The 13,607-nt window shown below is 46.6% G+C and overlaps 1 protein-coding gene across 3 annotated transcripts in view; it reads left to right on the top strand.

Annotated features, from left to right (window-relative positions):
- The window catches only part of MYCBPAP (MYCBP associated protein), a 1,019,029-nt gene that overhangs the window by 516,513 nt on the left and 488,909 nt on the right, over positions 1-13,607 (top strand). The gene's annotated exons all lie outside the window — the stretch shown is intronic.

Genomic DNA, 13,607 nt, shown 5'->3' with positions numbered 1-13,607 from the left:
GAGCCTACGCTTGGCGACATCCTCGCCGCCTTGCGCTCCTGGAGTGCTCCCATGGCCGCGCCTATCATTGACCTGGAGGAGGATCATTTTGCCGGGCCTGCCGAGCCCCCCCCGGTGTGTGCGGCTTCATCTCTGTTGTGTGCTGCTGGAACTTTCCTGGAGGTCGTGGGCCCGGCGGCTGCCGTTGGTGTGGGTGTACGGATGTCCGCTGCCCTCCTTCATCCTGTGCTCCCCCCTGTACAGGGGGTCCGCCGGCCGGGTCCCGTCTGGACCGGCCTTGTTGGATCTCCCTTTCCCTTTTTTGCCTCGAATGGCCGAACGAAGATCCTGTCATTGCTCCGCCGGATCGGCTTCCCTCATATTGTCGTCGGAACTGTGCCTGCATTGCCTGAGGTGGTTGCCGTCCTTTCCGGTTCATCCGGGTCGCAATCGATATGACTTGTGTGGATTGCCGATCGGACTCCCTGTTATTCACCTCCTGTTCCACATGATCTGGTTCCTTGTGCGTTGGACGACTACAGCTTGGGATAAACAAGGACAGGGTTGAGATGAACTTGCCTTGGTGGACTGTTATCTTGCGGTATGGTCGGATGATCCGTTTGTAACTGTATGACTATGTTCGATTCTCCTTCATGTTCCTGGAGCTTATCCTTGTGCTTATTATCTTCCCGTGGGTTCTGAGTATTTTCGGACGGGAGGGTGGGAGCTGATGGGGTTTTGATTATATGGCTCCTCTCCCGTTGCTACTTCCCTGTTTTCCTTTCTTTTTTGTCTTTGTGGTTCTTGCTTACTTTTATCTCTTCTATATTTCGGGTTCTGATTAGGGCGACAGGCACGCTGCCGGGGGGTAAGCCATAGCCTTCTGCAGGGGTGCAGGGTGGGATGTGCGGGGTGGGGGGGGGGGTCTGTTGTATTGTGTTTTCCCCTCATTCCTTTTTTTTGGTTCTATGGCTCTTATGTATCCCCTTTTTTCGAGACGCGGTGTCGGCATGTGGCCCCCTGGGGTGTTTTTGCTAGCATGGGCCTTCTGGTATTCCTGCCGTCACCGTTTACTACGCATTCATTCCTCCTGTTACCACTGGTTCCATGTGCTGATCTATTCTTGAGTGCTTCGTTAGCCGTGGGGCGCGTGCAGTGATGCTGCGTTCTTACTTCTCCCCCCTTTTTTTCCTATGTCTTTCCCCCCCCCTTTTTTTTTTTTTGCCCCTCTCCCCCTTTTTCTTTCCTCCCCCGGGTTGTTGTGGCAGAGGGCTCTTTGTTTTGCAAGCCTATTTTTAGTTCTGTGTATTATTGTGTGTTTTCGTAGTGGTGGGAGGGCGCTGGGCAGCGGTTACAATTGCTTATTACTGTGGGACTCACGTTCTGACTTTGCCAAAATGTACCTGTTCTTTTTGAATTTTCCTGTGTTCGATACTGCTGCTTGTTTGCGGCCCACCACGGCCCTCTGGACTTTACGGATTGCCCTTATTCTGAGACACCCTTTCTTCTATTATAAAATCAACCTTCTCTCATCCTGTACGTGATGGTTGCTCGGTGGCTTCTTGCCTTTGCTTCTCATATGGATTGCTGTGATGTCCTGTGGGAGCTTCTGTATTGCCTGCTATATTTCTTTTATTGTGGTGGCCGGCCCGATGGGTTGTAGGCCCGTATCTGTGAGCGCTTTCTGTACAATAAAGGTTTAAAAAAAAAAAAATTAATAATTATGGCCCAGTCGCACAGGGTTAGCGACTTCTAAACATTCAATCTCTAGGTGGATTGTCTTTTTCATTCTCTGCTGCTATCAACTAGCCAATAAATCCCTTTCAGGTAGGCCCAAGCCTCAATGTACCAGGGGTAAGGCAGCTACTGCTGCTCCTCTGAAGAATTTCCTTTATTACTTATCTGTAAGGCAGCGACCTGGAGGTCTATCCATACATTCACCAAGCATTACTGCCTTGACACAGATGCCAGAGCGGATGCACAAGCAGGTCAGGCATCTCTCTAGAATATTTTTTCCTAATGGGCTTCACATTTGGTACTTTTCTGTCTACTCCACCGCCTTAGGGGGATGAGCTTGCAACTCTATTCATCGCTTATGACTATACATGGAAATCCCCTTCGAGAGAAGGTATAGTTTCTTACCTGTAATTCTAGTTTTCTCGTAGGGTTATTTCCATGATAGTCATAAGCAGCCCTCCCTCCTCCCCAATGAAGTGGACACATTATCTAATGCTCCATTTAATATCAGGTGTCTATAGCCTTCAAAAAGAACGGAGATAACTACCTCTGGCGGAGCATGATGGGATACTGGGGGTCTCTCTGCTCTTAAAGGCACAGTTTTCTTTTTATATACTTATAATGGCAGCCTATGGGCTAAAGGGCCAGGCACTTCTTCATATGTGTCAATTCATAGCAAAAGGCTTTGTGAAGGTTTGTTTTCTGTGCTATTACAAAACAGATATATTCTGAGAGCATATATTCTCACAGTCCCTTCTTTTGCCATTACAAGATGAAGAACTCTGACCTCTGTGGCCTTATCGAAGGCTGCATTATGACATTCTTATGTGACTTTTTCAAGGCGTTCCTGAAGAAAGTTGAACTTCATCACTTAAGAACATATTTGGATAAAGTGCTCCGGGGACCCGTGCATGGGCAGGACTATTCATCGCTTATGACTATCATGGAAATACCCCTACTAGAGAACTAGAATTACAGGTAAGAAACTATACCCTCCTTCCCTTGGATGCCCACCTCGTGACTGATAGCCTGTCAATCCTCATCCAAATCCCGACTCCTCCTTCTGTGCCATAGTCAGGTTCCATTACTGCTCTATGTAGGATGTAGTTGAGAGGAGGTCGATACTAAGTCTGGAAACGAAGGCCTGGTCTGCAAGAATTTAGTTGAAGAGTCCAGGTTTTTGTAGGTCCCCTGTTTAGAGCGAAGTGACAGCATCGTTTTCTACCAAGTTCATTCCTCCAACAAGTTCTCTACACCACTCTCATTGGATAGCTACTTCAGTCTCTGACCCCGGTGTACATTACACCACCATCCTCTCTTACATATTAAACCTCGAATGGTGAAGTTGATATCTTGTGTCAATTCTTCATTGCTTTTGGAAGGACCTCTCCAGCACCCGACACATACCGTTGAGTGACCACTCTAATCTCCAACATTGTTGGAGTTCCCATTGGCTGTCCCGGGCTCCTTGATTGAGGGCATGGATTATTTTGAACATTGAGCACCATCAATAGCAAGGAGCTAGTCTGCAGATGCATGATTCAATTGACTCATGTTTTGGCTTTGCCAACTTATTGTCTCCTCCCATGGGTCAGACTCTTTCGTGGACATCTTGAATGCCAAATACAGGCAAGGAAGTCTGCATCAGCACTTCCAGTTTCCTGCCCTCATCAGCTTCAGCAGGTACTTAGACTAGTCTTTGCACCAACTGATGTACTACTGGTCCCCCCATTGCCATTGTCTGAATCTTAGGTGGCGTTCATCCCAGTTTAGACTTGGACACAGGGCCTGTTTTTTTCTGGAAGCTCTTGCAAGCCCATTGCTCACCTCTGCTAATCCTGTTTGTGGCCTTGCTTCCAGCTTCCAGACTCCTGAGATTGTCTTGGTTAGGAGGAGACCTATCTGTCAATGCACTGTGCTTCACCTTCAGATTGCAACTACATAAGCATATTGGAGTAGGAGACAGTAGTTGCCATATTTTCAGGGTCTCCTCCCCAGATTTAGGGTCAACATGGAGGTAAGGGGTGAACACAAATCATACTAAGACCCATTTCTAAACCTGTAAACAAGGAGAAACCCATTTGGACCAAATATGTCAGCTGTTAGGACCTTTGGTAATGGATTATTTCCAAGTATAAGTTCAAATTTCCTCTCATATTTTAGTGATTTAAAATCAGATGGTATAGAACCTCTATATGCATTTCCACTTGCCTAATAAATCTAAGGTTAAACGAGCAGTCCTTGACATTCTGTTCAAAGGCTGGAGATGCCCAAATAAAGACGCATTTAGAATGCATATGAGCAAAACACTAGACAGCATTGTTGCTTGGAAGGGTTTTGATGCAGGTCCATAGGAAAGGGGTTTAGTCTTGAACTGGTTGCTGCGATATCGATGTTACGACTGATGCTTCCTCTCCAACAGACAGTCCCAAATGCTCACTCATTCTGAGTGACATAGAATGGCCCCATCAAGTCTGATTCTCAGACATCTTGGATCTCTCACAAGGAGATTGTTCAGCTTCCAACTGAGCAAAATTGCTGACAGTGTGCAGGGGTGAAACTTCTTCCACCACTCCTAAATTTTAGTACCTGGTTTCTGAGCAGCCAGATATCAGTCACATTAGTTTCTCTGCTGACAATTGAGGGGTTTTGGTTGCACGCCAGAAAATCTGCAGTCAGGCGTGGGAAGTGGAGTGTGCAAGTGTTTGCAGCTTTGCTATTGGATCCTGCCCTAGGTTTCCAAACGTCTCACTTGCTGCTTTGTTTTGTGCCAAGTACATGGCTGAATTAGGAGTACAATCAACGTCAGTAGTGGCCTATTTAGCAGTCATTGGGGTCTACATAAATTGGCCTTTTCCACTGTTAATGAGATCTTCAACCACCATCCTACATGTTTATGACTGTGATATGGAATGTTAACTTCATCTTATCCCTTGTGCCTAAGCCGTACAAACAAACTACTTCCTGTGATGTGAAACTGGTTTGTGGAAAGCAACTTCTTCATTGCCATAACATCTTTAAGATACATTAGCGAGATGTAAGCCATATGTACTTAAGCAGGAAGCACAGAGACTGGGGTCCTGATTAGCTGGATCTCAGTCAGACTAATAAGAAACCATTGTGACACGATGCAAAAGTGGGGGTAACCCTGCAGAAGAATCCTAACTTCCTACAGAACCCTATTCAGCTCTGGTTTTTGCAGTACCACATGGCAATGGTGTTGCCTGTGAAGACCTGTTCCAGCCTCCCCTAATGGAAGGCAGGAAGACCTTCAATGCTAGGCGAATGGCCAGCAACTCCAACAAATTGATATGGAGGCAGGTTTCGGTGGGATAAAGATGGGTCTGCGACTGGTTCAATTACAGTCAAGCAGCCATCACTGCAGATCGAGTGCAGTCACTTTCAAAACTTGGATAGCACCTGACAGGTTTCCCTGGTACTGGGCCCACTGGGGCTTCCCATTCCACAGCAGAGCCTGCATAGGCTACCAAATGTAGTCGACAAGCAGAATGCAGGAGGATAAAAGGCCAAGAAGCCACAGAGCTGCTCTCACCAAGATCCAGGACTAATAATGAAACATCTAGATCATAACCTGGAAAGTCCTGGGCTCATTGCAAAGAAGGGAATTCAACAGTATCCAGCACAGCTTCAATGACAGGAAGGCTTTGAGAAGGAATCAAGTGCGACTTTGGCTAGTTGATTGTTAAACCCAATGATGTCAAAAGGTTTGCTGTCTAATGGAGGTCGTCTACAACTCTAAGTCTGCCTTCAATAGGCAGTTGTCGAGGTAGGGAAAGACTGGTATTCCTAACCTCCGAAGACTGGCGGTGAATTCCGCCATCACTTTCGTGAATACCTGAGGAGCACCAGTGAGACCGAAGAGGAGCACAAGAAAGTGAAAATGGTTTCGGGCTATCATCCCTCATCAGCCAGGCAAGCTTGAATCCAGTGGTGCAGTGAGCACAGGACCCACATATGACTGTGGATGAATATTTGCATGGTTTAACATTCCACCCATTATCTGTTCTTTCAGCATTTGCCGCCCTAAGTGGGAAGGGAATGCCCAGCTGTGGGTCCAGTGCTCACTGTGCCACTAGAGTCAAGCTAGCCTGGCTGATGAGCGGTGATACCCTGAAACCGGTCCCAGGATGCCTGTATCCTGTCCAGGTAGGCCCTGGCTTGCAGTTCGGGTTGGACTGTTCACATGAGGAGCAGGCTCAAGACTGATTTGCGTATGGCTGGGTCCAAACTGGGGTGGTGTGGTGAGCAAAAAACTATGGATTCAAACCCAGATATGTACGGGTGAATGGTCGCATTGTTCAGCATTCCGTCCATCATCTGTTCTTTTTGCCTTTGTCGCCTTAAGTGGGAAGGGTATGCCCAGACATGGGTGCCCTAATCACTGTGCCACTGTATTGAAGCTAGCCTGGCTGATCAGGGGTGATACCCCGAAACCGGTCCCAGGATGCTTGTTTCTGGTCCAGGGATAACCTGGCTTGGCAGTTCAGGCTGGACTGTTCCCAAGGGGAGCAGGGTCAAGACTGATTTGCTTATGGCTGAGTCCAAACTGGGGGTAGCGTGGTGAGCAAAAAAAGGATGGATTAAACTCAAATCTGTAAATGGAGGTGAATGTTTGCATTGTTCAGCATTCTGTCCATCATCTGTTCTTTTTACACATTCTGGTACTCCATCCCCCTCTCCAGCTCTGGCGCTCCATTCCCATCTCCAGCTACAGTTATTTGACAAAGGCACTTGAAGATAAACCAGCGACAAGGCTCAGTGGGTTAATACATCTGCTGTATTGGTTTGGTTATCAGTAGGTTGGTATAAGTGTCTAAGTTTCATAACATGAGGATACGTGCTGGGGAAATATTAAAGAGCTGAGAGACTATAGATGTATGAAAAATGAACTGTTATTCTGTTACGTTAGAATGCACCAGACTCTCTTGAACGATGCATTTCCATTGAAACCTTTGCCATGACTGGTGTAGGTGCATTTGCAGGGTAGGCTGGAAAGTTCCTTGCTCTAATTATTATGATACCTATTGAGACTCCTTCTAAGCTTTCCCCTTCTATTCTTACTAAATGGACTTTCTTTGGACTTTAAATACTTTACGCGCGTTGGCATCTTTCTCGTGTTTTCCGGCTCACCTGAGTGCGCTCATAAAATCAATTGCTCCTGTCATAAGAGTGAAATGTTGGCACCTAAGAAGAGAACGACAGCAGGTACGATGGTTACATGTTTTTATTTTTTAAAGCATATTCCACAAATAGAAAGGAAGAGAAAAAAGAAACCATGCCGCTCCTAACACATGGCAGCCACATGGTTGCAATTAAAAATTAATTTAAAAACCAAAAACAACCATTGCATATAATTTGACTAGACCAGTATTGGTGTTTGCTAGTATGAAGGTGTACTCACATGTTGTAAAGAAACATTTGTAAGTTTTAATGCACATGACAGGAAAATGGGATTTTTACTTGGTGAGAGACACTATTGGTTTTGAATTCAGATAGCCTGAAAACATTGTTTAAACTCACAAAGATTACTAAAAAATAAAGGTAGGAGAAGGAATGGGAAGAAAAATGCCTCTATCACGTAAACAAATGGGCAACCAGACCTGGCACCGAAGTGCATTTCTTTTTAGGTGGATGGCACGCGAGATCAGGAAAAATGCCTCTACTCAGTGCAAGAGAGCCAAGGGCTCAAGTGGGCTGACCTACTACCGAATGCTGTATGTGGTGGTGGGTGGAAGCAAAAATTGAATAACTATGCCATGGATGCAGCTTTGACTCTCGTAGAATGTGGTAGGGCATTGAATGCAAATGATTTCAATCGCAGATCATACCAATGTGAGACGTTGGGGATGATCTGTCTGCCGATACTGGTTTTTGTTGTGCGTTTGCCTCCTGTTGTATTACAATAGTTGACAAAGAGCTGGGCACTATACCATAGACCAATTTTAAGTCCAGATAAAACATGGTGTACCTTAGACAAGGAGTAGTGTGAAAACGTCTTTCTGCAACGTCTGTGCCTGTGCTCCATACAGGTTCCTCACGAGGCCTGTGGACAGCCAAGACACCTGAAGGAATCTCCCTTGAAGTGAAGGAGCCACTTCCCTGCATCTTAAGGCACCGCAACCCAGCTGACCGGTTTGCTGTTCCGGAGTTCCTACAGACTCCAAAACATTCAGCACCACAGGTGGTAGCTCTACAACTCCCTTGAGGCCTGCACTGTCTTCCCAGCAACTTGGAGGCCAGGAGACCTGGGTGGTAAATTCCGTTCTGCCCACGGAATTTGGGTAATTTCGCGTTCCGCAGAGAACGCGAAATTGCCCAAAATTCTGCGTTCTGCGACTTTGCGAAATTTTTTGCGTGTTCGCGTTCTCAAAATGCGTGTTCGTGAGATATTTCCCCCCTAGCACGCAAACAGCAATTGCGAACAGTAAAAAAGCATCGCGAACAAGCAATTCCGCGTGTTCACAACATTTCTGCGTGTTCGCAGAGATTTTTTACCGTTTTGCGGAGATTTGCATACCGCAAGTACGCAAATTCCACCCACCCCTAGAGGCCAGCATCCCTCATCTGAACCGCTGGAGCAGCAACCCTGTGCAGAGCGTAGACTTGCCATTGCCAAATCTTGTTGACTCTCTTCACCAGAGATCTTCGGGCTCCAAGAAGCTCCAGCCTCAAGCATCTTCTGAAACAAGATCCTTGCCTGCACTGCATCCTTTTCACCGTGGGCCTTCATCCTTTAGTGAGCTGCTCGAGGTCCTCTTGCGACTCCAGTGTATCCTGTGGGTCCTCTTGAGGGTCTACTTTGGCTCCAGTGGGCTCCCCAGCTTGCTCGGGGTCTGCTATGACTTTCCATTCCATTACCTGCTTGTGGTGAATCACTTGGACCTTGCTGGTCCCGACACTGCACCCTTCTCGCTACTACGTTGTTTGCCGCTGCCAAGGCTTGTTGGTGCCCCTGCCGGATACTGACCTCCTGGTTCTCAACATCCAACAGGGACAGCTCGTGCATGTCTCCTGTTCTTCCTCTGCATCGCCTGGTCTGTACAGCTGCAACTTTAAGGGCACCCTCAACTCTCCTGCATCCCCAACATCGGTGGGCATTCATCTCTGGTGCCTCCTGCTCACCCCCAAATAGCATAGACTCTGTACCCTCTGCTTGTAGGTACCTCTCACCTTGAAGCCACCTTTGGGTTCTACCGGACTCTTCTCACCTTCTTCATCAGCGGCATATTCCTGAAGCCCCCATTGTGCTCTACAGCGGTTTCCGACTCCACTTCGCACCTATGTACCCGGCTTCCCTGGTGTAAGTATCCTGGGTATCCACGGGTGGGGTGGCTCTCCAGCCTTGAGTCTTTCATGGGGTTTCTTCAGGGTCCACTGGAAAGGGTCCTTCTTTAAAATTGCAACCGCAACTTACCCATTGACTTCTATTGAGTATGCAGTCTTGTTCTCTCTCTGCACATTACCTCCGTGGGGTTCCTAGATACTCACCTTGGGTGGTTCCTTGGGTCCCTGACTCTTCTACGTCTAATGGGTCCACTCTTGACAGCAGATTATGGTGGCAGATGGCATCTTGTGACATTGGAGGGAACCCTGGCTAGATCTTTTAGAAAGAGTCAAGCAAGAAACTGATCCCATTGTGTAGGGGTGGCGCTTATACGCAACTCTACGCTGTCATTTCCGAGGTGGTACAGAGTCAGCATAGGTCAGCACCATGCCACCTAGCTGTGTGCAGAAGCATTGCTAAAAGGTTTCTGGATCCAGTCTGGCACCTGGGGAATATTCTAAAAGTGAGGATTCTGCAGTTAGATAGCATCCACCAGAAAAAGAGCTGCCGATGGTAAATAATTTGTTCTTCATGTGAGATCTATGTGAAATTCTAGACATGGTGATCAGATTATCAAAAGATGCATGGCACTGTCCTGCTTGTTGCTTGCTTCTGTTTAGCTGTTGCCCCAAGTTATAATTACACCTGTCTTCATTGGTCACACTGCAAAGAATCCCTATCTTAACTGGAACCATTTTGGAGAGAGACATTTACTGTGTGTGTATCTCTGCGTTGCCTGACTAAAATAAGCCATCGATTGTAAGTCGATCAGCGGTTTTCATATGTCTGATAGTACGTTACAATGATTTACTGCATGAAACTCCTTTGGTCTGCACGAACAAAGTAAACGCAGCCTAATGAAAAAAAACTTGATGGCCAAAGAAAGTAAAATAATTTGTGTAGGAAGTTGCTTTTTTCCATCTTTGCAGTTGCAAATTGCCATTAGAACACATATGTAATTCCTGTTAAAGAAGGAAATTAAAAATAAGTTAAAGTGCCAACATCATAAGCACCAAATGTATCTTTTCTGTAGAACATTTAACCTGGTAAGTTAATGCATACAGACTGCAGAGTAACTAAGTTTGCCGTATTGCACAAAGGTTTCAGGTATGGACCTTCACTTGGCCACTCAGTGCATAATGAGAGTTGTTGTCTTTGTTTGCCACTGTTAACCGAATAGACCTACACCCTAGAACAATCATTTGTAAAAATAAAAGAGGGGAAAAGCCCATGACTGGACACACAGTTTTGACATACATGGCGTGATCTGGCAACACTGAATATGTCACCTGTTATGACTAGTGGCATGCATATACTGAACTGCAGTGCTTTTCTGTTGTTATACGAAAGAGGGCAAGGAAGGAATGGTGTGCACAGTGCACTGTCTCGTTATTTTCAGACGATCATTCGATAGAGGCCAAGAACTGGATGTGCCTCGAGACTGGGTATTTCATTACCTAGTAATGGCTTCAATGGAGCTTGTCACACTGCTCCTTTATCCACCTCAAATTCATTTTTCTTTGTCGAGTGGTTACAGATTAAATTTCTAATGAATTAAAGTAATTCGAATTCGGTGGTAAACATGCGATGATGGCTGAATCGTGATTACCAGGTGTGCAGGAAAACTGCACCCAGTGGTCCTTTTTTTGTGCACGTTTTTCAAAGCAAAATCTTGCAAAATCTCTGGAGGGCAAAAACCCTGAAATGGAGGAAAAAACATGAATTTCCACATTTGTTCTTCATTCCTCGGAGGAAAGTTTGTAGTTCTGCAGTAATACCACAACCTAGAATTACGGTACGCTACGGTATTGTTCATCCTGGCTGCGGTATTACTGCAGTATCTGTAATCAGGGTCTAAGTGGACATGGATCCTCAATCAACCCAGTTCCAACTTTGCTTTCATATATGCTTTAAGATTCTAGCAGTCCATACTCAGGCAATCCATCTTCCTGCCCTCTTCACCTCCGTCCATTCATCCAACAATATATTCGTGCCTTTCTCTGTTGTTTATGATTGTGTTTTATCTTTGTTTGCACGGGTCCCCTGTCTGTGCACAGTACATGTATTTCGGTCTTTCTATGTGCAAGGTTGTATGTATGTCTGTTGGCCTCTGTGTATTATTGCTTGCATGTATGTTGGTGTCAAATAGAGGAGATTTCTACGAGAAGCAATCAAGTATTGAATGGCCGTAGACACCTAACTTCTTTATCCACTTCTAGGTGATTTCATGTGTAGAAGGACTGAATATTGACCCTGCATCTCATTACAACTAAATAGACATGCATTTACTCAAGGGTCCATCTTTTTCTAAATCTATTTTCTGTCCCACCATCTAATTGCCTCTGTAGGTTTGCTATCTGTGTGTGTGTGTGCACGGTTTTAGATGTATGTCATCACCAGCAGACTTGACTACGACAGCACACTCTATGCCGGCGAAACCCAGAAACAGCGCAATGAACTGCAGTATGTCCAAAACGCTGCCACCAGAATGGTCCTCAACATCCCCCGCTGCAGCCACATCACGCAACACCTCCAACAACTCGACTTGCTTCCAGTTAACAAAAGAATCACTTTCCAGCTCCTCACTCACACCTACAAAGCCCTACACAATGAATGACCAGCGTACCTGAACCACCGCTTCACATTCCACATGCCTACCAGACAACTTCGATCCGGCTATCCCCAGGATCCACAAGACCAGAACCGTAAGAAGATCGTTCTCCTACCTCACCACCAAGACATGGAACTCCCTATCCTTGATGTTGTCTACCTATAAGCCTGTCTGTACTTTGGACTATGTACACAGATGTTGGTCCTACTGCAAAGCTAACTTAGTTTACTTGTCTATGTGCGTGAATACCTGTCATTCGGTTTCAATACATGTGTGCCTGTATTTCTGCTGACCTCTGTACTCCAATATCTGAACAAGACTGTTAGTTATAGATTCTGACCTTAGAATTACCCCCAGGCGTCAGACTGGATCCGGAGAATTTTTTCTCAGCAGTACCCCGGCACGTCGGTAGGTTACATCGGTCGACTGCATTTTTCGTCAGTGTTGTGATCGCTAGGATGACGTTGTGGTATCTACTTAGACGCCGCCCCTGCACGCTGACGTCAGTTCTTTCTTTTTCCACGCCAGCCAGTGCAGATCCGGAGAGAGTGGTACCCTTATTCACTTTTTTACTGACATTTTTTGACTTTTGTGGACATCTTTTTTTGAGTCGTTTTGACTCCTGATGCACGTAGGGATGTCCCATCATCATACCGGCTTCAAGCCTTGTGACTCCTGTCACAAGCCGATGTCTGTCACGGATCCCCACCTCCTGTGTCTCTGGTGCTTGGAGCACGACCATGACCCGAGGTCATGCTCCGATTGTCGGGCCATGAACCCAAAGTCTTTGTGGGAGCGGTCCCGAAAGCTTCTGGAGACCCGGCAGTCAGCTCCGCACTGCTCGAGGTCCCGGTCAAGAGGCAGGTCGCGGGACTGATCACGGAGCCACCACCATCATTTGTCATTGAAGTCTTCATCATTGGGTAAGTCGAAGCACAAGAAGAAGACAAAGAAGCATTGCCGCTCTTCGCCTCCTCCAAGTTCATCTACCGACGCAACGAAGGACACTGAGGGTCGTCGACCTCCGGCTCCACCCTCAGAGCCTGCTGGGATGGCTACGAGCTTCTCTCCCTTCCCAGGAGCCGGAGCGTCCCCTGGCCAGCCTGTGCATTTTACAAAGCCCTACATTCCATCTTTCGTCAGCCCGACTCTGCCGGCGCGCCTTCGGGCCCCTGGGACTCGGTTAGGGGCTCTAGGCCTTCAATTCCGGTGGCTCCGGCCTCAGCGCTGCAGGGCCCCCAAGGATCCAGGCCTGTATCCGGATCGGTGCCGGTCGACCTCACGGTACCTTCCCCGGCACTGATCCCACGGGTAATTTAAGTTAAGGAATCTATAACTAATATAAGTCTCTTACAGATATATCGTTACCGAAGGTAAGTAAATTGTTTGTCTGTTATCTGTCAGTCTGAGTGTATGGCTACCTTCATTGTGACATACTCGGTTGTTTAGAAACATGCTGCCGTAAGGTCCTAGTTAGGTCTGTCTCTCTTCCAAATGCCCCCCTGGAATACGGAATGGTATAGATGGATTCAATGTTACCGATTGAAGTACTTGCAAGGGGCCCAAGATATGCAGCAGGGTGATTGATAATTGGTCTCGGAGTCAAGACGTGGTTTCTCAGATCCTTGCATTAGCTACTCCCGAAGACTTGGATCTTGTTCAGGATTCTGTAGCACACTTTTAAATGTCTCTCTGGCTGAGCTCCAACCAGTCTGAAAAGAATCTGTCCTTCTACTCCACGGAGAAGGCCTCACTGTGCCAGCCTGCTTCTATTAAAAGAACAGCAGTCGAGGTTTGTGGACAGAAGACCAGATTTTCTGCACAGGCGCCTTATGGAATAGCTTTTCTTTGAGCCTTTTTACACTGCCGTCCCTCTAATCTTGTCTCAGCCAGAAGGTCTAGGCAGATATATTTGTTTAACTAACCATTTTAGAT

This window comes from Lissotriton helveticus, chromosome 7 (assembly GCF_964261635.1).
Source record: "Lissotriton helveticus chromosome 7, aLisHel1.1, whole genome shotgun sequence".
In the NCBI taxonomy this organism is placed as follows: Eukaryota; Metazoa; Chordata; class Amphibia; order Caudata; family Salamandridae; genus Lissotriton; species Lissotriton helveticus.
The sequence above is the reverse complement of the archived record's forward strand: the minus strand, read 5'-3'. Positions and strand labels throughout refer to the sequence as shown.